This window comes from Panulirus ornatus, chromosome 8, assembly GCF_036320965.1.
Source record: "Panulirus ornatus isolate Po-2019 chromosome 8, ASM3632096v1, whole genome shotgun sequence".
Lineage (NCBI taxonomy): Eukaryota > Metazoa > Arthropoda > Malacostraca > Decapoda > Palinuridae > Panulirus > Panulirus ornatus.
Window position 1 is genome coordinate 49,763,851 of NC_092231.1, and position 23,748 is coordinate 49,787,598.

Below are 23,748 nucleotides of genomic sequence, written 5' to 3' on the forward strand. Positions count from 1 at the left end.
ATTTACTCTTAACTTTCTTTTTTCACACACTTTACCAAACTCAGTCACCAGCTTCTGCAGTTTCTCACATGAATCAGCCACCAGCGCTGTATCATCAGCGAACAACAACTGACTCACTTCCCAAGCTCTCTCATCCCCAACAGACTTCATACTTGCCCCTCTTTCCAAAACTCTTGCATTCACCTCCCTAACAACCCCATCCATAAACAAATTAAACAACCATGGAGACATCACACACCCCTGCCGCAAACCTACATTCACTGAGAACCAATCACTTTCCTCTCTTCCTACACGTACACATGCCTTACATCCTCGATAAAAACTTTTCACTGCTTCTAACAACTTGCCTCCCACACCATATATTCTTAATACCTTCCACAGAGCATCTCTATCAACTCTATCATATGCCTTCTCCAGATCCATAAATGCTACATACAAATCCATTTGCTTTTCTAAGTATTTCTCACATACATTCTTCAAAGCAAACACCTGATCCACACATCCTCTACCACTTCTGAAACCACACTGCTCTTCCCCAATCTGATGCTCTGTACATGCCTTCACCCTCTCAATCAATACCCTCCCATACAATTTACCAGGAATACTCAACAAACTTATACCTCTGTAATTTGAGCACTCACTTTTATCCCCTTTGCCTTTGTACAATGGCACTATGCACTTATTCCGCCAATCCTCAGGCACCTCACCGTGAGTCATACATACATTAAATAACCTTACCAACCAGTCAACAATACAGTCACCCCCTTTTTTAATAAATTCCACTGCAATACCATCCAAACCTGCTGCCTTGCCGGCTTTCATCTTCCGCAAAGCTTTTACTACCTCTTCTCTGTTTACCAACTCATTTTCCCTAACCCTCTCACTTTGCACACCACCTCGACCAAAACACCCTATATCTGCCACTCTGTCATCAAACACATTCAACAAACCTTCAAAATACTCACTCCATCTCCTTCTCACATCACCACTACTTGTTATCACCTCCCCATTTGCGCCCTTCACTGAAGTTCCCATTTGCTCCCTTGTCTTACGCACTTTATTTACCTCCTTCCAGAACATCTTTTTATTCTCCCTAAAATTTAATGATACTCTCTCACCCCAACTCTCATTTGCCCTTTTTTTCACCTCTTGCACCTTTCTCTTGACCTCCTGTCTCTTTCTTTTATACATCTCCCACTCAACTGCATTTTTTCTCTGCAAAAATCGTCCAAATGCCTCTCTCTTCTCTTTCACTAATACTCTTACTTCTTCATCCCACCACTCACTACCCTTTCTAATCAACCCACCTCCCACTCTTCTCATGCCACAAGCATCTTTTGCGCAATCCATCACTGATTCCCTAAATACATCCCATTCCTCCCCCACTCCCCTTACTTCCATTGTTCTCACCTTTTTCCATTCTGTACTCAGTCTCTCCTGGTACTTCCTCACACAAGTCTCCTTCTCAAGCTCACTTACTCTCTCACCACCCTCTTCACCCCAACATTCACTCTTCTTATATATATATATATATATATATATATATATATATATATATATATATATATATATATATATATATATATATATATATATATATATATATATATATACATATATATATATATATATATGTATATATATATATATATATATATATATATATATATATATATATATATATATATATATATATATATATATATATATATATATATATATATATATATATATGCTGCAAGAATGAAGTTTATGAATGGAATATCAGTGAGACGAACTAGTTGATGAATGAATGAAAGTGTAATAAAGTCATGATGAATGAATGAAAGTGTAATAAAGTCATGATGAATGAACGAAAGTGTAATAAAGTCATGATGAATGAATGAAAGTGTAATAAAGTCATGATGAATGAATGAAAGTGTAATAAAGTCATGATGAATGAATGAAAGTGTAATAAAGTCATGATGAATGAATGAAAGTGTAATAAAGTCATGATGAATGAATGAAAGTGTAATAAAGTCATGATGAATGAAAGTGTAATAAAGTCATGATGAATGAATGAAAGTGTAATAAGGTCATGATGAATGAATGAAAGTGTAATAAAGTCATGATGAATGAATGAAATTGTAATAAAGTCATGATGAATGAATGAAAGTGTAATAAATTCATGATGAATGAATGAAAGTGTAATAAAGTCATGATGAATGAATGAAAGTGTAATAAAGTCATGATGAATGAATGAAAGTGTAATAAAGTCATGATGAATGAATGAGTGTAATGAAGTCATGATGAATGAATGAAAGTGTAATAAAGTCATGATGAATGAATGAGTGTAATAAAGTCATGATGAATGAATGAAAGTGTAATAAAGTCATGATGAATGAATGAAAGTGTAATAAAGTCATGATGAATGAATGAAAGTGTAATAAAGTCATGATGAATGAATGAAAGTCTAATAAAGTCATGATGAATGAATGAAAGTGTAATAAAGTCATGATGAATGAATGAAAGTGTAATAAAGTCACAGTTTAAAAGAACAAAATATGAATGGCAGCCAGGGAAGAGTGGCCCAGGTAAATGGAAGGGTTAAAAAGTTCGCGTTATACGACGAATTTTGACAGATTATACAAATTTCCTTTCCACATATAGAATTTGATGGTTGTGGTTATTTCTAGAGACAAAATTTTAAAGGTTTGTGTTTCAGAGATGAGCCACAAAGGATATCGTTAAATTAACTGACATTAAAATTTTTCAGTTAAGTTGAGTATTTTGTACAATAGCTGTAATTTGACGGAGTTAAAAGTTCGCAATTTCATTACAATTCTAATTCAAAAGTTTGAGTTTCAATGATGGTTTGCACAAGCTTAACGTACATTTAAGTTTTGTGTTCATATGACGTATCTTAAAGGACTCTGGTAAAATAACGCAGCTGGAAGGTTTACGTTCAAATGATGGTGTTTAAATGTTTATTGATGAATGGTAGATTTAAATGGATAGATTTTAAGTTCGCGTTTTCATGAGTGACTTTAAACCTTGTGGTTAAATGTCACAGTTTAAATGTTGGTATGTACAATGTTGACCAGATGGCGGTAGTGTGTAGACACAGCCATACCAGGTCGTATTTATCATCATTAAAGTCACCTTCCTTACTTACTTATGGCGGCGATGAAATTCACTGGTTCTTGATTGTGCACCAATTAACCTATCAGATAATGGTACAATGTTTGCCTGGTGTTGCATATATCACGTCTGTTGTTGAAACACAAGAATGCCAGGTGACTTTGGGAGTGGATGATAATGTAAAGATCAATATTAATGTGGGAAATCTTGAACCGCCATCACCAGACACAACACATGTTTGGATCTGGCGGGGGGAGGGACTTGCCTGTGACGTCACGATGCCCCGCCTCCAGCCTGGCGCTGCTCTGTGTGTGTGTGTGTGTGTGTGTGTGTGTGTGTGTGTGTACTACTTTAATCATTATCACGTGAGTCTTTTGAGGAAGGATTTGTACACTCGTGTTGCCCCGTCTCTAAACCTTGTAAGTGTAAAATATGTTTTCACTCCTATGTGAGCTCACACACACACACACACACACACACACACACACATAACCTATAATATTATCTAGTATTTTCTTCAGACGGATATCTTACACCTTGATTATAAAAGCCAAAGAAAAATGTATAAAAACATATACATATATTTCCACACGTGTAGATATATGTTATGTATTGAAATGTGGTGGAAAAATTCCTTATATATTAACAAACGTGATTGAGGACTTAAAGAATCTGGTCCAAACATAATGGTTATTGTGATAAATGATTTATTTATGATAAATATGTATTGTGTTGCATTATAATGGTTGTTCAGAACTAAGGTTCTTAAACCTGAATCAGTGAAATACTATCAGAAATAGAAAACCTGTTAAACATGAACATTTATAGTGATTAACCACAGAATATATTTTCCTCTAGGTATGTAAAAGAAAATACAGTACAGAGAGCTAGTTTGAGGAAGAGTATTTCATATTTCAACAAAATATTTACCTGTAATAGCGTCCCTTATCTTTCGTCATCATTTCTTATGTTTCCTATCAAGAAATGTCTTCTATCTAACATAAAAATTCTGTCTAGGTATTTGATTAATGTTCTCTAAGGATGAGCTACATGTCACACGTGGTCAGGTTACAGTGGTGGTGGTCAGGTCAGTGGGCGGTGTGTGTGTGTGTGTGTGTGTGTGTAGTCCCTGGGTTCATGTTGGCCACAGCCACCCACCGGCCAGCCGGGCGGTAGTTTATAACTAAGACTGGTAGTTTCACATGCCACTTGGAGTGTCCCTCACTACAGAACTTGAGCAGCTCTTATCCTGAGGTGGAGCAGTTGATCCTCTCCACCAGGCTGGTACACTTGGTCTGCACCAGGTGGCTCCCTCCTGGTCATCCTGAGTGGTTGGTTGCTGTGTGGGATTTAATGACCACTGACTTGTGAAGGTCATTAGGCCAACCATCATTTTATCATCTGATAAAACATGAAGCAACGCCAAATATTACATGATCCATCTAAACAATTGAGAATGATCAAGTCTGATATTGTTACGTTACGTCATCCAATCTTGCCACTCACCTGTTACGGTAATCACGACTACATACATAGTGTTGTTACGACTGATGTTATGTATGTAGTTGATGACTTGTGGACACCAGAGGAAACCATCATTATAATGTCTTGTGTCACCAACATGTATCTATAATACTTCTATAACCAGCATGATCAAGAAGGTTATAACAACATTATCCTTGTGTCACCAACATGTATCTATAATACTTCTATAACCAGCATGATCAAGAAGGTTATAACAACATTATCCTTGTGTCACCAACATGTATCTATAATACTTCTATAACCAGCATGATCAAGAAGGTTATAACAACATTATCCTTGTGTCACCAACATGTATCTATAATACTTCTATAACCAGCATGATCAAGAAGGTTATAACAACATTATCCTTGTAGTTGTTGGATCAGTGTAGAGCAGAGCAATACCTGGTGAACATTACTTCCTGGTTGGTGGCCGCCATAAATACCACCAGTGTTTATAAGCTCACACATCACCCACCAGGGGTTAAGATATGGTGTTATCCCTCACTGCTCTATATAGCACCAGCCACGGTGGCTGGGCCTCCACCTTATACTTCACTCCTACTCTTCTATATCCCTAACTTCCTTGTGATCATCTCACTTTGAATAACTAGATCTTCACATAACAGTTGTTTGTTGTTGTTGTTGTTGTTGTTGTTGTTGTTGTTGTTGTTGTTACATGTTGTAGGTTTATGTTCTGCCACTGGACGACTCGTTCTCTGATCTTACCCAACAGATAAATGTTTGTGTCGAGATTCGTCAGGTGTTTATCATACGGAGTCTGTAACACGTAAGTCTGTCTATCGTTCACTATACTGGATAGTAACTGGTAAAGGTTATTAAAGATATCTACACCAGAATCTGTGCCACACAACAAAACATACAAATCACGATATTTGCAACATGATAACATGTTTGACCATCAGCAGGTAAGGTCATCAAGCCGCACCATACATACGTCAGACAGTAACATCAGTTGTATAACAGGATGTATATATGTTGTTGGATTTAAGGGCTATCACCTAAAGGTCATGAAGCCAGAATGTGAACCATAAGTTCAACATAAAATGATGGTCCAGGTCCAGCAGGTAGCTGCATATGAAGCTATGAATGTCTGTCTTGATTACTGACGACGTAGAGGGAAGGGTTTGGCAGGAAGGGGAGTGTGGTGGAGTTTGCTGGAGGGTTCTCGGGAGTGTTGTGAGGAAGAGATAGAAAAACAGACTGAAAGGAGGAGGGTAACAAGTCCTTGGCCTCAACCCAGGTGCTACATTGTCACTCAAGCAAGACATCTAAAATAATCGCCAGGTTGGTTGGTTATTTGGGCTTGTGGCTCATCCACTGCCAGGGTTAATAAAGTCAACAAGTTAGTCATGATCCCCGACCAAAAATACTTGAACACCTTCACGTGTTGAAGATATTTGTAAGGTCATACACACGCTCACTAAATATTTGGCCCATATAAGTAAGGTTTTCACCCCTGTTGATTGCAAGGGTCATACCTGCGGTAAAGGTCATGTTATAACCATCAATCGAATCATCTTGAACAGTTTTCCCAGAGGTTCAAGATGATTCTGAGACCGTACACGCTCTCACCCTGTTCGTAAGACGAATGGTACATTCAAACGTACAGCGACCTATGGAAGGTGAGTAAGTGATAAATCCCTTATATGTTCCACTTTAAAGTCAACTAACAATCCTTTCCACGTATTATTGTGTGAACAGATGGAACAATCTAATATAGAAAGATGTACATCCAAGGAAGACATCAGTGACGACAAGTAGGATAGAAAAACCTGAGAAATGGTTGTTGGTGATGGTGTGAACAGTATTATTATTATTACTACACATCACCAGCACACCTTTGATGGCGCTCCTACACCTTCGTGGCTGCTGCACTCCACACAGGAGCAGGGGATGATGGACACCTTTGAGCAAGAAGATTTCCGACGAGTCTGTACTATTTCTCCTTTGAAGATGACACAGCCTTGCTAAGGATGACTTGTCACTGGTGGTGACACAGCTGACGGATGGAGTCCTGTTACACCTTATGAATAATATAACCAAAACAGTAGACTGGCCAGGTTGACAAGCGTATTGTGCACTTCAACTGACTAATGATATGATACAGAAAATTACAAACATAAATATCTATTGTAAGGATCAAATCAATGATGTAACAAATATAGTTTGAATGAATAATGAAACAGATTGTGGGAAGTGACACAACTTTGTTATACTTGGTCAGTTACAAATGATTAATACGAAAGCGTTAGGTATCGACCCGCAGGAGAACGTGTTTACAGATCTTTATAGAAGACATATCAATGTTAGATAAACGCCATATCAAGGAAATATCTTAACCTGGGACGTGTAACATCTGTGTGGAGAGACACAACTTTGTAATATATGATCTACTCCACCGGTGAACTTTGACAACAGAGAGTTATACAACGCGTCGCTGGACGATATTTACCACATACCTATAACGAATCTTTATATGATATACGAGACATTTGTTGGAAGTAAACATAAGAAATGATGATAGGAGAGTGAAAGTATATATTTTCTTAAATGCTGAAAGAATCCTGTCTTAACCTAGTTATTTTGTGATGGATTTTATTTTAGATATCCAGAGGATAATATATTCTGGGGCTTATAATTATGATGCTTTTAACACCTTTTTTCAATTTCTTATCATCTTTACTGGCTAAAAGGCCTTCGTTCTTCAAAACCATTTAAATGCAACACACTACATATTTATTATAAATCCTTTATCACATCAACTATCATGTTTGTACATTATTCTTTAAGTTGTCAGTCACATTCTTAAGTATATAACACATTCGTCTGACTCAAGTAGATCCATATATCTCCATGTTTATATATATACATATGGTTCTTAATTTATTATCTTTTTATTCCAAGTTTAAGTGATCCTTCTAAAGAAGATACTAATCATTACCTTGGATGACGTACCTGAGTCTTTATAACAGAAATAATGAACAACTCCTGATTGTTGAGGTTGTGTATACCGGTTGAAGACCATTAGTTCACCAATGTTGTACAGGTAATGATAAAAGTCAACATGTATATAACTTTAATGTTGGACATATACTATGGATTCAGGCTTTATGACTGTTCATATGTTTTCAAATATACCAACATTACATTGACTCTATACGAAATACTACCATTAAATTGTTTGGTCATAAAGGAGATATTCTGATCACTCCAATAATACACATGTATGTTTACCTGGTACAAAGAGATCCGTCATATTGTAAAGCCCTGTGCCAGCCAGGCAGCCAGCCTCCCTAACAACAAACTACCTGTTAGTCAAGATCAGATAAAGAGTCGGGTTGAGGTGAGGGCCCGTACCAAGCATAGACCTAGCGACCTGTCATGGTACAGACCACTCATATGGAGACCTGGTGAATCCAACAATTAGAAACATTCCATATTTGAGGAGACTTGGCAGGTCTAACTATGAACCAATTTCATCATGATCGTATGATATGACCCCGTGCCAATGCTGGGACAAATTGTAATATTGAATTGTATATCAATTTCATATTTCGATGGAATTAACAACAAAGATGAGTTGCCATAATTATGAGGAAACATGTCCACATTCGCACTCACCAAACCTACCCAGACAACACGAGTCGTATTGATCATTTCTAAATTCATCGGACACATCCGGGAAGATACTTTTTTACCGTGTGTACTTTACTTTAAAGTTACGTTCACTGGAAATAGAGCGAAACTAACTGTCTGTATTACCAACACAAATCACTATGAGATATAGATATCTATCTACTAATGACGTCACGTCTGATGTCACTCGTAGTAATGATGGTGGGCAAACGTTTGACCTCAGATGAGGTGAAGTATTTTATCTTCAATATGATTGTTAACATGGAATAATGTACCAGTTAGAGTGGTTGGAAGCAGCATTATAAATACGTTTCACAATAAACTTGATAAACATTTCCCTTCAAGTTCAAGACTAACATTATTTGCGACTCATCATTAGTCACACTGACAATATACAGGTTTATCTTTAGATTATCTGTATGTCTTCCACTACACTAATGTGTGAGTTCCTGATATCTTCCACTACACTAATGTGTGAGTTCCTGATATCTTCCACTACACTAATGTGTGAGTTCCTGATATCTTCCACTACACTAATGTGTGAGTTCCTGATATCTTCCACTACACTAATGTGTGAGTTCCTGATATCTTCCACTACACTAATGTGTGAGTTCCTGATATCTTCCACTACACTAATGTGTGAGTTCCTGATATCTTCCACTACACTAATGTGTGAGTTCCTGATATCTTCCACTACACTAATGTGTGAGTTCCTGATATCTTCCACTACACTAATGTGTGAGTTCCTGATATCTTCCACTACACTAATGTGTGAGTTCCTGATATCTTCCACTACACTAATGTGTGAGTTCCTGATATCTTCCACTACACTAATGTGTGAGTTCCTGATATCTTCCACTACACTAATGTGTGAGTTCCTGATATCTTCCACTACACTAATGTGTGAGTTCCTGATATCTTCCACTACACTAATGTGTGAGTTCTTGATATCTTCCACTACACTAATGTGTGAGTTCCTGATATCTTCCACTACACTAATGTGTGAGTTCCTGATATCTTCCACTACACTAATGTGTGAGTTCCTGATATCTTTCACTACACTAATGTGTGAGTTCCTGATATCTTCCACTACACTAATGTGTGAGTTCCTGATATCTTCCACTACACTAATGTGTGAGTTCCTGATATCTTCCACTACACTAATGTGTGAGTTCCTGATATCTTCCACTACACTAATGTGTGAGTTCCTGATATCTTCCACTACACTAATGTGTGAGTTCCTGATATCTTCCACTACAGTAATGTGTGAGTTCCTGATACCTTCCACTACAGTAATGTGTGAGTTCCTGATATCTTCCACTACACTAATGTGTGAGTTCCTGATATCTTCCACTATACTAATGTGTGAGTTCCTGATATCTTCCACTACACTAATGTGTGAGTTCCTGATATCTTCCACTACACTAATGTGTGAGTTCCTGATATCTTCCACTACACTAATGTGTGAGTTCCTGATATCTTCCACTACACTAATGTGTGAGTTCCTGATATCTTCCACTACAGTAATGTGTGAGTTCCTGATATCTTCCACTACACTAATGTGTGAGTTCCTGATATCTTCCACTACACTAATGTGTGAGTTCCTGATATCTTCCACTACAGTAATGTGTGAGTTCCTGATATCTTCCACTACACTAATGTGTGAGTTCCTGATATCTTCCACTACACTAATGTGTGAGTTCCTGATATCTTCCACGACACTAATGTGTGAGTTCCTGATATCTTCCACTACACTAATGTGTGAGTTCCTGATATATTCCACTACACTAATGTGTGAGTTCCTGATATCTTCCACTACACTAATGTGTGAGTTCCTGATATCTTCCACTACACTAATGTGTGAGTTCCTGATATCTTCCACTACACTAATGTGTGAGTTCCTGATATCTTCCACTACACTAATGTGTGAGTTCCTGATATCTTCCACTACACTAATGTGTGAGTTCCTGATATCTTCCACTATCACCATCAGCCTCGAAGTGACCCAGTGGTCCACTGCTGTATGGATACCTTTACATTCCTTTGTATAATGGAATGTTTGTAACAACACAGTAATTAATCACATCTGAGCAATCGGAAATTTGACAAGGCATTATCAGCTTTACGTCCTATTGGCGGGCCATCATAGAGCTATAAGGCTGTGGTCATGTTTGTCTGGATAATGTTGATGACAGGGGCTTCCTCTCTTATGTGAATGGCTTCTAATCTGTGTAGTCTCCTGCGATCACTACAACTAGTAATGATTTTGATGTTATTCATTATAATCTCCCTCGTTAGTCTCGTTCCATGCTTTTGTTCATGATGATGTTTGATTCCACCTTCTTGTAAGTGGAGCGAGAGTCGGTGGCTCAGGGTGCAGCTGTACTGATCATGTTGAGATGAGTAATAATGGATATATGAACATACATTGGTGGGTTTCCTGTATATGCTAAACTTAAACTTGTTTCCTTGTCTATGGATAATGGAATCTAGAAATGGTAACATACCATTATTTTCATTTTTCTCCAGTAAATTTGATGGAAGGTACTAAATTGTTAAGTAAGGGGAGAAATATTTGTAAATTTTCATTTGTTCGCCAAACACAAAGAACATCACCTACATACCTAAAACAAATGGAATTAGAAGGTAAGATATCCTTTAGTAATTTTTTTCAAAACATTCCATGTAAAGATTACTTAGTACAGGTGAAAGAGGGTTACCCATTGCCATACCAAATTTTTGAGCATAATAATCTCCATTAAATTGAAATACAGTCTTTTATACACAATTTTATCAGTTCAATGAAATTTGACTTTGAAGCAGGTAAATGAATATCATCCAAGACATCAAATGAATATTCTAAAAGGTCATCAACTGGAACTTTAGTGGAAAGTGAGGAAACATCAAAGCTAACTAGTTTAAAATCAAAATTAACATTGATATTGTTTAGCTTGTTGACTAAATCTACATTGTTCATGATATTAGAATTTGATACCTTACCCAATAAAGGGCTTAATAAAGAAACTAACCATTTTGACAATTCATATGTGATGGAGCCTACTGAACTCACTATAGGTCTTGCAGGAAAATTCTGTTTATGTGTTTTGATAAGTCCATACATATATGGTAATGAATGGGACAAAGATGACAAACTTTTCATGAGAGAAATGTTACCTTTCAACAACAGCTTCATTTTTTTTATTGAAATGAGAATTAACTGCTTTTAAGGGATTTTTACTAAGTTTAGAATATGTTGTGTCATCATTTAAAAGATCATTCATTTTAGATAGATAATTACTTTTGTCTAAAATGACAACAGAGTTAGACTTATCTGCCTTGTTTAATCACGTAAAAAACTATGATCATTGTATTGACTGGAGTAACGCCATCTCAGTTATTAACTCTAACTCTATTACCAAGAGGAATATCATTGAATCTCCTATTATTAAGTACACAAAGAATTGTAATCTTAATATTAGTGATGGTCCATACAAATTAGATAACTTTATTGTTGATAAAATTTGTAAAATGATACGTTTATGAACGCTCGTTGTATGTTTTGGACAATCACAGGTTTACCAAATGGCTCTTAGCTTCGTCTCTTCGATGTATATCAACTGACATATTTCTCTCTTGTGTCTCCCCTGATGATGTGATTAATACACGAAAGTGCACTTGGAAGCTTATCGTGTTTCATTTTCCCCGTGGACTCATAGGAATATCTTGATGACGCGCAAAATTGTGATCCTTTCCAACATGGACTCCACACGACTCTTCTATTTCTTCTCTACAAGCTGTCCTGGACTTTCTCCTTTCGTTACTGCTTTCTCCAAATCGCTAATCAAGGCTTACCAACTGAAGTTACGGTTTGGATTCCTTAGGAAATGCCTTGATGAAGAAATGATGCCAAGATCTGTCGTACCTCAACGATCGTTTCAGCTGTCTGGTCGACGATTTGACCAATTCCAAAATATTGTTTTAAAGAAAAACATTGAATTAAAGAAACTTGAAATGGAGGAGGCTTTTCGCATTTCAAGAGAGAAGAAACGTGCCTTTCAAATGGCAATACCGACACACTGCAAGAACCGGATGTTGGACTATTGCTATGATAAATTAAGGAAAGAATGAAATAGGCTACAAGTGTCACTAAATTGTAAGTTGGACCATCTTATTGATAACAGCGACTGGACCAAGAACACAAACCCATCTTTTGTGGTAAACCTACCTAATAAACTAGATAAAGATTCCTTGTGTGCATTAGGCTATGGTTTGTTTTGTGTGCTCTGACAGGGAAGCCAGCTGTGTTGATGTCACAAAGTCTTTTTGTAATTTAGACAAATACAGTAATTTAAGTAAAGTTGAAATTAATATCTGTAAGGGTTTAGTGTATGCCAGTTTGTCAAAACCAGTGGAAGCTAATTGCCCTAAAAGATTCATAAGAGCTATTAACACCTTAAATAAAGACAAGGATATACATATTACTAAAGCAGATAGTCTAACTCTGTTGTGATTTTAGACAAAAGTAACTATTTATCTGAAATGAATGATCTTCTAAATGATGACACAACGTATTCTAAACTTAGTGAAACTCCCTTAAAAGCAGTTAATTCTCATTTCAATAAAGAAATGAAGTTGTTGTTGAAAGGTAACATCTCTCTTATCAAAAGTTTGTCATCTTTGTCCCCTTCATTGCCATATATGTATGGACTTATCAAAACACATAAACAGAATTTTCCAGCAAGACCTATAGTGAGTTCAGTAGGCTCCATCACATATGAATTGTCAAAATGGTTAGTTTCTTTATTAAGCCCTTTATTGGGTAAGGTATCAAATTCTAATATCATGAACAATGTAGATTTAGTCAACAGGCTAAACAATATCAATGTTAATTTTGATTTTAAACTAGTTAGTTTTGATGTTTCCTCACTTTCCACTAAAGTTCCGGTTGATGACCTTTTAGAATATTCATTTGATGTCTTGGATGATATTCATTTACCTGCTTCAAAGTCAAATTTCATTGAACTGATAAAATTGTGTATAAAAGACTGTGTATTTCAATTCAATGGAGATTATTATGCTCAAAAATTTGGGATGGCAATGGGTAACCCTCTTTCACCTGTACTAAGTAATCTTTATATGGAATTTTCTGAAACAAAATTACTAAAGGATATCTTACCTTCTAATGCAATTTGGTTTAGGTATGTAGATGATGTTCTTTGTGTTTGACGAACAAATGAAAATTTACAAATATTTCTCCCCTTACTTAACAATTTAGTACCCTCCATCAAATTTACTGTAGAGCTTACAAAAATCTTATACATGAATATTATTTTTATTCACCTTTGCACATTGTTCAGTTAGCCTTTGTATTGTTATTCAATTTTGCTACCTCATTGGTTTTTGAGAGCTACACCTGGTTGGATTGTGATTATTATGTGCTCTAAGATCACACTTATTGCAAGTTGCCTTATAGGATTTTTGTAAGCTCTACTTTAAGATTTATATTGTATTCCTGATAAAATCTCTGTTTTAACTCTTCTGAAGACCAGCTCTTTCATGCCTGTCATGCTACAGTATAATTCATTTTCTCTTATCTTTGACCACTGTCATTCCATTTCCCTACACCTTGTTTTCAGTTTCTGTGAGAAATGTTAGATCAGAGTTTCATTTTTCCACCTGACAGGAAATTATTTGGTACTGTTGGGTGGTGAGCACACCACTAGATAGCCAGCTGCGCCCTGCTAGTGATTCCCGTATGTGTGCAAGTAAATCATAGTATTTAAAGCCTCCATATTGCTCTGTCAATATGACAATGTTATGATAGTTCAGCATAAAACAGGCGTGGCATGATGCCAGCAGTAGCAGACAAGTCTTTTTTCTCAAAGAAACCGAAAAAAAGGGCTCCTTCACTACTTTAAGAGCCGCTTACTCCTTTGAATATGAAAAAAGATTCATCATATGAAACCCCTACAACATGTATGACATTTTAAAGTAGCCTTTACCACGAACATATACAACATAGCTCTGAAAGTTCTACATTGCTGCAGGAATTTTCACATTACAGAGAAAAATTTCATTTATGTCTGACCTTGGAATAGTTGGGTTGTTGGTCTGAACAAGATGGCTGAGACTGCAGGGTCTGCTGACTTTTCTGAGGAGGGATTGGCAGTTTCTAGAAATTATGATGTTTCCTAGTCAAGCATCTGTATGCTTAAGTGCGTGTAAGCCTTCTCCATTATTTGCTGCAACATATTAATGCGTTTCATTTTGAATTAAGCAAGCAAGGGCTCAGGGCAGGATTCATCAAACTGATTTCTGAAAAATAAACCGATTATACTTTCCACTGTCAGGAAAATAGCTACATAGTTGCACAACAAACTGTATATCATATCAATTCTCTTAAATACAAGTTTAAACAATGATTCTTGACCTTCTCTACTTACAGGACATTTGCCTTGAGGACAGCAGCATCTGCTGTTCTGCAAGACCTAATAGATCCATCAATGTGGAGGCAGACTTGCCTTCAAATATGCCTTGGAAAGTCACCAAACAGAATATTAAGCAACAAAAATGCATTTTGAAGGTGCAAGTCTAAGGGCTACATAGAACTGAAAGGATGTTAAAATATAACCTCTATCAAAGGTACAGTTTCTAGATATCAGAGCAGCGAGGACATCTAATATATAAGAAACTAATGGAAGTTTTTAAATCCTTAGCTGAACCTTTGATTGTGAAACATTCATCCCTAACACAATGTTTACATATTTCCTGTTGAGGTCAGATTGTTATCCTTACTACCATTTTTTTTTATGTGCTCACATACGCTAAATAGACTAACAAAATTTAGGCTAAATAGACTCAGAAAATTTAAAATTTTAACATAATCAATGACTACGAAAAATCTTAATTATCTATTTTCATTACATATGTAAAGTCTGTGGGACTTCTGTCCAGGAACACTGTTTTAGGTGGTGGAAGACTGGTTTTGTGACTGCTGCATTTGGGCCAGTTCAAGAGCATGTTGGTGAGAGGCTTCCAAACCCATTAGCAAATGGACCATAGTGTTTCATGTGAAAGTCTGTTACATTATTAAGGTCTGTAGGAGGAAAGTTCCCTAATATTTTAAAGGCACTGTTTGTATTAGTGGGAGTAAAGGGTACGTGGGCGATTGTCTCTGAATGGATTTTGGGTAGATTTTTCACAACTTTCCTTTTTAAACGCGAGATTGGTTTGTGGGTAATTTTTGAGAAGTATCTCATGAGTATGTTTGTAAGTTCTTTGGGACAATGGATTTTACTGTGATGAGTCAGGTGTGCTTCATGAGTGAGGAGTGGTGAGACGAGTGGTGATGTGGGTCTTTCGGTTCATTGTGTTGATGAAGGAGTGCCAGTTATCTGTTTGCCTCTATATGATTAGGTTAATGATAGATTTATTGAAGAATATTGATTTGATCTCTGATTTCTATCAATGGTGAGTGGTTATGTGTAAGGTGGTTTCTTTACTTTACGATGTGTGTAATTTATGGGAGTAGGTAGTAGTTTGTAGGAAGCTAACAACCAGGGAGGTATATTACCAGTACTAACCGCCTGGGTATCTGGAGGGTTAGTGACGCCTGTTTAGTGATCCAGCACTCAGGTGGTCGTCACGTTGCACTCCTCTGATCCAGGTAGCTGTCTTTTGTATTGACTGGGTGAGCTGGATGGAGTGTGCTCAGGATGGGTAAGTGGTCAGAGGATGGTTCCCGTAGCATCCTTCCATGTAATGCTGGTGTGAGCAGAATGTTGTTTCACAAAGTTAGCTGCAGGAGGTGGTGGACTGGGAGTATGGTTGGTTGGTTGGTTGCATATGTTAAGTATACTGAGAAGTTACAGTTGAAGAAATTCACCTCAGAGATCATAAGTGTGAATGCTGAACAAAGTGGACATTCAAATCTTTAATAATGGTAGCATCTTACCGAGGTTCTGCTGTTGGGTAGTGTATCTTATGGGGTATGTAGAGTGAGGAGGTATGCAGATGTTGATTATCTTGCACCTAGTACTGTGTTTATAGGATATTGTTGTTGTCTGTGAGCTGTTGTATGGTGTCAGTTGTGGAGAAAATTATGGTTTGGTGAATAAGTGTCATGAGTACCTACTCCTTGTCTGTTATTTCTTACAGCTGTGAGATCTGGATGTGAGACTAGCTTCTTAGATGAGTGCTACAAGGATACTGCATTCTCTTAATTAGCTGAGAATTTCTGTGTATTTGTTCTTATCATTACTAGCACTGAATTGCAAAATCTTTAGTTTGTCATTGCAGTTCTGTGGCGTAGAATGATCTATTTGTGAAGACTGAAAATGCGCATTCTGTAATGCTGTTTATTGGAAATTTGTGCTCCAGGTGAAGGTGTTTGTGACGGAGTGTTGTAAGTTATTTTCTGAATGGCTGCTGTACGTCCAGTGTTCTGAGTAGTCTCCAGTGGATGACAGTGATGTACAGTGGAGGTGATACCAATGACTGCAGTTAAAGCACAAATTGTAGTAGTGCGTTTTGATATAATTGGCACTATGAACACATGTCATAAGCTGAAATTAGTGGATAGATGACCTGGCCATTACCTCCCTGTAGTTAACACATATGTGTGAATTCTTCAGATGCCTGAGTATAACCTTAAATAACACACTGCACAAAAATTAACTTTACACCAGTGAATGACAGTTCTCAAATTGATCACCTGTTAGCTTTAAAGAGGTTGGTATGTTATCAGATCTTTTAGTCGTTATGTCATTACATAACTTTGAAAGTGAAAATACCATTTTTATACTAGTTTTCTGAAGAGACGTAGTAAGAGCAATGGTAAAGGGAAAAAAATATTGTCAATCACACCAATGGGAAAAAGATATTGCTAAGGTCATTAAAGGAAAAATAATATTGTTAAGCTTACTAAAGGAAAAAAATATTGTTGTTAAGGTTATGGCAGTATAGATTTCCCATATAATATCCTTCATGTCGAAATATACAAGGAGTAGAAATATGGCATTAAATCAATATCCCAACGATGGTCTAATTCAAGAAACAAAACTGATAACTAAAACACACAACACCACAGTGGCAGTCAGCTGTGAACATGGTTTAATACAAACATAATATTATGATCGTAGGAAGACTCTCCATATATAATATATCAAATAAGAAACAAAAATAGCCTCTAACATAGAAGCTGAAGATAACATATGGAACACACAACACTAAAATGTCCAGGACTAGAAATATAATAACCTTAAACACAAAACTGACTGCAATCATGTACATAAACTAATTTACTGGTAAACAATAACACTGAGAGGAATACATATGAAAATTATTGGTTTGATGCAAGGTACAAAAAAAAGGCAACTGGAGGTGTACAGTACATAGCAAAGATAAACAATGAAACAGTTTACATGGATTAGTAATATTACAGCCAATTTTGTTGTCGCTAGACTGGTGAAGCCATAATGCAAGAATAAACTGGAGACCAAATATAAGAATCAAAAGTACATGATGTGTTGTGAAAACTGTTACCAGAATGAAGTAATTAAACACAAGAAGATAGATATCAGCATAAAACATGGGAAATCCATGAAATAAAATTATCAATGGAATAATCATAGTTACACACATATGAATATTTCATGCAGTTTCAAGGAAAAACAAACTAGCTCAACTAAATACTTTAATGTGGCAACATGAGGAAAAGAGAAAAGCTTTGGAAATGATTTACATCTTGTACGACATTTTTACTTCACAATAAAAGTATTCTCTTAAACAGGGTCATCTTGGGGCTCAGCGAGGCCATTCCTTTCAAATTACAGTCTGCGTACACCATCCAAATATATTAGTGCAAATGGAAAATTTAGGTAGGCTAAACATTAATTGAAAACATCATGGGAGACCCATTATGAAGAAGAGCAAAGCAACTTGTCAACTTTACCTTTTACTGCAGATAATATCTGAAGAATTAATTTCAATGAGTCCTTAACTTTACAGAGATGCAGAAGTGTCTTGTTCCTCTGAAAAATATAAAGAACAAAATGGTAATCAGCAGCGTAGTTACAAGAGGATGGAGGGTAGGCCCCAGGAACCACCAACTGTTTAGGATTTTTATGATAACCAATTCTGCCTAGCTCCTAGGTTGCCATCCAGTCAATTTGGCCGTGATAATCTTGGCAAATCTATCCCCAAGGGTCCCAAATATCTAAACGCCAGTGGTAAATAGCACCTCGACTTAACTCAAAATATCACATATTGTTTACTTGACACTTATAGAGCCTAGCTTTCATGTGGTAATCAATAATGTTTGAAAAAGAACTTTGTCTAAATACAACACAAACACTTTAAACAGCTATTGATAGAAATGAGAAGAAACATACTAATTGATAATAACAAATATAACCAAACCTGTACCTTTTATTCTGTCCCTTACCACCATGCATGTCTGTTCAAACAAAACAAACTGACCAAAAATAATTCTTTATGAACGTCTCGATTAACTAGAATTTCCCAAGAAACAATAACATATAAGAGAAGTTTTAGTGTGCAAACAAAACAAATACTTAAAACAGCTAACACAAAAGTAAAAAATAGATATCATAAATGATCATAAATTAAAGCCAGTAACTATCAATAGCTGTCGCTTACACTCACGACTGGCTGACCCGTACCATATTTTGGTCTTCCGCTTCACGTACAAATCTTGACCTATAACAATTCTAAATTATAATTATTATAATTTTCTTTAACCATTATATTACAATTTTCTTATGTTAATAATTAGTATAACAAACACAAACAAAAACTGTAGAACTATCAGAAGACAAATTTCAGGCAGCAACTATGAACAAGCGGGAAGGTTTGATCATTTCTCTCCTGCTCCTGCCTCTCTCTCCATCTCCCATATGGCCTTCCAATACACCAAGATGATATATATATATATATATACATATATATATATATATATATATATATATATATATATATATATATATATATATATATATATATATATTTTTTTTTTTTTTTTTTTTTTTTTATACTTTGTCGCTGTCTCCCGCGTTTGCGAGGTAGCGCAAGGAAACAGACGAAAGAAATGGCCCAACCCCCCCCATACACATGTACATACACACGTCCACACACGCAAATATACATACCTACACAGCTTTCCATGGTTTACCCCAGACGCTTCACATGCCTTGATTCAATCCACTGACAGCACGTCAACCCCTGTATACCACATCGCTCCAATTCACTCTATTCCTTGCCCTCCTTTCACCCTCCTGCATGTTCAGGCCCCGATCACACAAAATCCTTTTCACTCCATCTTTCCACCTCCAATTTGGTCTCCCTCTTCTCCTCGTTCCCTCCACCTCCGACACATATATCCTCTTGGTCAATCTTTCCTCACTCATTCTCTCCATGTGCCCAAACCATTTCAAAACACCCTCTTCTGCTCTCTCAACCACGCTCTTTTTATTTCCACACATCTCTCTTACCCTTACGTTACTTACTCGATCAAACCACCTCACACCACACATTGTCCTCAAACATCTCATTTCCAGCACATCCATCCTCCTACGCACAACTCTATCCATAGCCCACGCCTCGCAACCATACAACATTGTTGGAACTACTATTCCTTCAAACATACCCATTTTTGCTTTCCGGGATAATGTTCTCGACTTCCACACATTTTTCAAGGCTCCCAAAATTTTCGCCCCCTCCCCCACCCTATGATCCACTTCCGCTTCCATGGTTCCATCCGCTGACAGATCCACTCCCAGATATCTAAAACACTTCACTTCCTCCAGCCTCTCACCATTCAAACTCACCTCCCAATTGACTTGACCCTCAACCCTACTGTACCTAATAACCTTGCTCTTATTGACATTTACTCTTAACTTTCTTCTTCCACACACTTTACCAAACTCCGTCACCAGCTTCTGCAGTTTCTCACATGAATCCGCCACCAGCGCTGTATCATCAGCGAACAACAACTGACTCACTTCCCAAGCTCTCTCATCCCCAACAGACTTCATACTTGCCCCTCTTTCCAAAACTCTTGCATTTACCTCCCTAACAACCCCATCCATAAACAAATTAAACAACATATATCTGGCCAATTCCCTGATCAACTTTGTTAACGTAGGTTGCATAAAATATACAAAATCACTAACCTCATTACAGGTTACTATATCATAAGAAATAATTTCATAGATTTTTGTTTATACTCCATAGATTTGAGACACTTTAAAAGCCTAGCTTGTATACTAACATTTTCATCCTCTGAGCGAAGCCATACAATAATCGTCCTTATCTACTCTGAGCATTGGATAGCCTCCTGATGATCAAGATTGCTGTTTTGGTTGTCCGTTTCCCTTGTTACTGCTGCGCCTCACTGCACACCTTACATGAGTGCCTTCCACAGTATTAGGGACAGCTGCTGGGCCTCACTGTAGCTACTTCTGGGACGGTTGCCAATCTTCCTCGTATTCCCTCATGAACCACAGCGCCAAACCGACTCCCGCCATCAGGCCGAAACGCACAAACATTTCTGACAAAATTGAGACAACCGCTTTCGCGTCAGTTTTGACACCAAGTGAATTTATACGACAATTACGTTCAAGATGCTTGGTTTTTCGTTCATGGATTGAACAGAAGCAACCAACGATGGTTGCTACTGCCCAATCCATGAAGTCCCCCCCACCACGGAAAGGTAACCAAGCTTCGGGGGGGATGGGTGTTTACCCTGACGCCAACGGAGAAACTCAATACAATATTTTTATTATAACTTTCCTTAATCTTGAAAAATGAATCAATCAGAGGGAACAATAGCCCCAGCCATATGAAGATTGGCTAACCGACTCCTTGCACATTGTGTAGAAAGTGATTTCTTTGAGGGTTGCTTTATGGAAGGCACGGTAGCGTCGGAAGAGTTTCATTTTTTCTTTGAAGACGAAGGAAATTATCCCCGTAAATTTATGTATTTTTTTTGGCGGGATAATGTTCCCATTTTTTTTCTTTCTTTGTTTTTCAACGTCCCTATGTAGATATTATGTATCATCCACTACTGGGAGAAAGCCAGACTTCCGCCAGATTAACGTAATCCTTGGCGGGGCGAAACTAATGTTGTCTTGGTGTTGGTTCCTCAGTGATAACCCAAACACAAACACAAACACACCTCCAGTGTCCACTCTAGGGCCGTGTTCTCCTGCAGCACCAGCAGGAAGAAAGAACTCAGGTTCCTCACCAACTGAATCTTTTGGCACGGGGAGCGTGTGTCATCTCGACACGCCTTTTAACGCCCGTACGTGGTGCGGAGTGCAGTCGGTCTGTAACGTAGGACATGTCATGTGTTATTGGTCCCAGTCGGTCTAGAACGCTGGGCCTGACATGTGTTGAGGGACCAAGTCGGTCTTGAATGGTGGGCCTGACAGGTCTTGAGACCTGCCATGTCTCCCTGAAGGTGGGCCTGACAAGTGGGGTGGGCTGCATTTCCTCATGGATGGTGGGTCTGGTAGGGCGTGTGGGCTGCAGTGCCACTTGAGTGGGCGAGATCACTTGGTCAGCATCAGTGGGACGGTGAGGTTTCACTTTTGCACAGCGACCGTTGACGGAAAGTGGTGTCACGTTGGCAAGAAGTGCCTTCTTGTAGGAGGCATAGCAGGAGTACTGGATGACGGTAATACCGCGGTGGTTCTCGTGCGTGGATGCAGTAAGGATACTTCTCCGTGGTGGGGCTCGCTTCGTGGTTGCTGGATGTGGCCCTCCCCGCCACATGGTCACAGTGGTTGACCTATTTTACGTCAACACATTACGAGGTCAACCTTCACCAAATCCATATGGCGTTCATACCAGCTTCACCCATATTCCATTTCCTCCAATTCCACTTCTGGGTATTCCACCTCCATATCCACACAGCCAAATTCCACTCCATCCATGACTTCCACGTCCGGGTATTCCACCAATTCCACTCCATCCATCTCTTCAACGTCTGGGTATTCCACCTCCATATCCACACAGCCAAAGTCCACTCCATCCATCACTTCCACGTCTGGGTATTCCACTTCCATGTCCACACAGCCATAGCCCATGTCAAATACATGGACATATTCAAATTCCATCTCCTGGACAAAGGAGGATCGTCCTACCTCCTTGGTGAACATTATTATATTGAAGTGTTCGAGGAAAGGTTGAGGGAGCTTGCAAGGCGGAGCAGAGATGTTCACTCGACAGAGGTCACAGCTCAAATGATGCTCTCGGTCCTGGCTCAGCCCTTATATAACCTGGGAGCTGATCATATCCTAGCATAGCTTAATATAGAGAAGTCTAATATAGTGAAGTCAGTACTTTAATACAGTTAAGTTTATATCTCAATAGTTTAATACATGTGCCTAACAACAGTTCCTTCAGCCGTACAATGTCCCATTAGAGAACACAAGGATTGGCATTATAATTCGTTTTTATCAGCAGAAATTAGATTAAAGTGACTAAAGATAAGTGGTTTAATATGTTATGTGTGTTCTCTGTCATCATAAAGATGGCCATCTGCCCTGATGTGTAAAGAAAACATCAATTTTGCCGAGGCTGTGGTGAAGATAAGAACACATTGATATTACAATGTGGTCATACAATGGTGTAGTCAAGATGTTGTGTTAGAACTATGTAGTGAAGATGGGAGTGTAGTGAAGAAGAGGATTTAGTGAAAATATATATGTTTCTTCACGCTGAGCCATTCCATATAGATGAATATATCTATAATCTAATTGCGGTAAATTACCATATGACTTTAACGGCACCAGCCAGCAGGAAAAATGTTGGATATAGGAGTGACTGAATATTTTGTCGGGTACATAAATAATTGAATATTTGGTACAATCGATCAAAATGCTTTTTATAGGCAAATAATTTCTGATTTTTCAAATGATTTTTTCCATCTGTTGGAACTGGTGTAAGTAATTAAAGATATGAAAACCGATGGAAAAGTTCAGTTTAACGCTTTTACGAATGTCTTGCTGCGTGTTTGGGAAGAGCAGTAAACTACAGGAATATATTGGTCTAATGTCCCCAGCTCGTCCAACAGCAGATATTGTATGGTCTGAGACATTATTTCTGGTGGAGGTGGATTCTCTCCGGCATTGCGTAAATCACTTCCACAAACTTGCGCCATTTTGCACAAATACAGATCCGATATGATGCATTTCCCAGCTCTGTTATGTTAATGACCCTATTCATCCTAGCCTAACCTAGCCTAAATAAAAAGTTGTGGAATAATGTGCAACATTTCTCCTTCATTACAAGTGATAATAAAACTAGGCTATACAGCAACCAGGAACGTCCATATTTGTCTAACTTCTCACATGTCTGTGTCATCTGTCTGCAAACATGTCGACCATTACCATGAGGGCAATTGCGGCTTTTGATTTTGAAT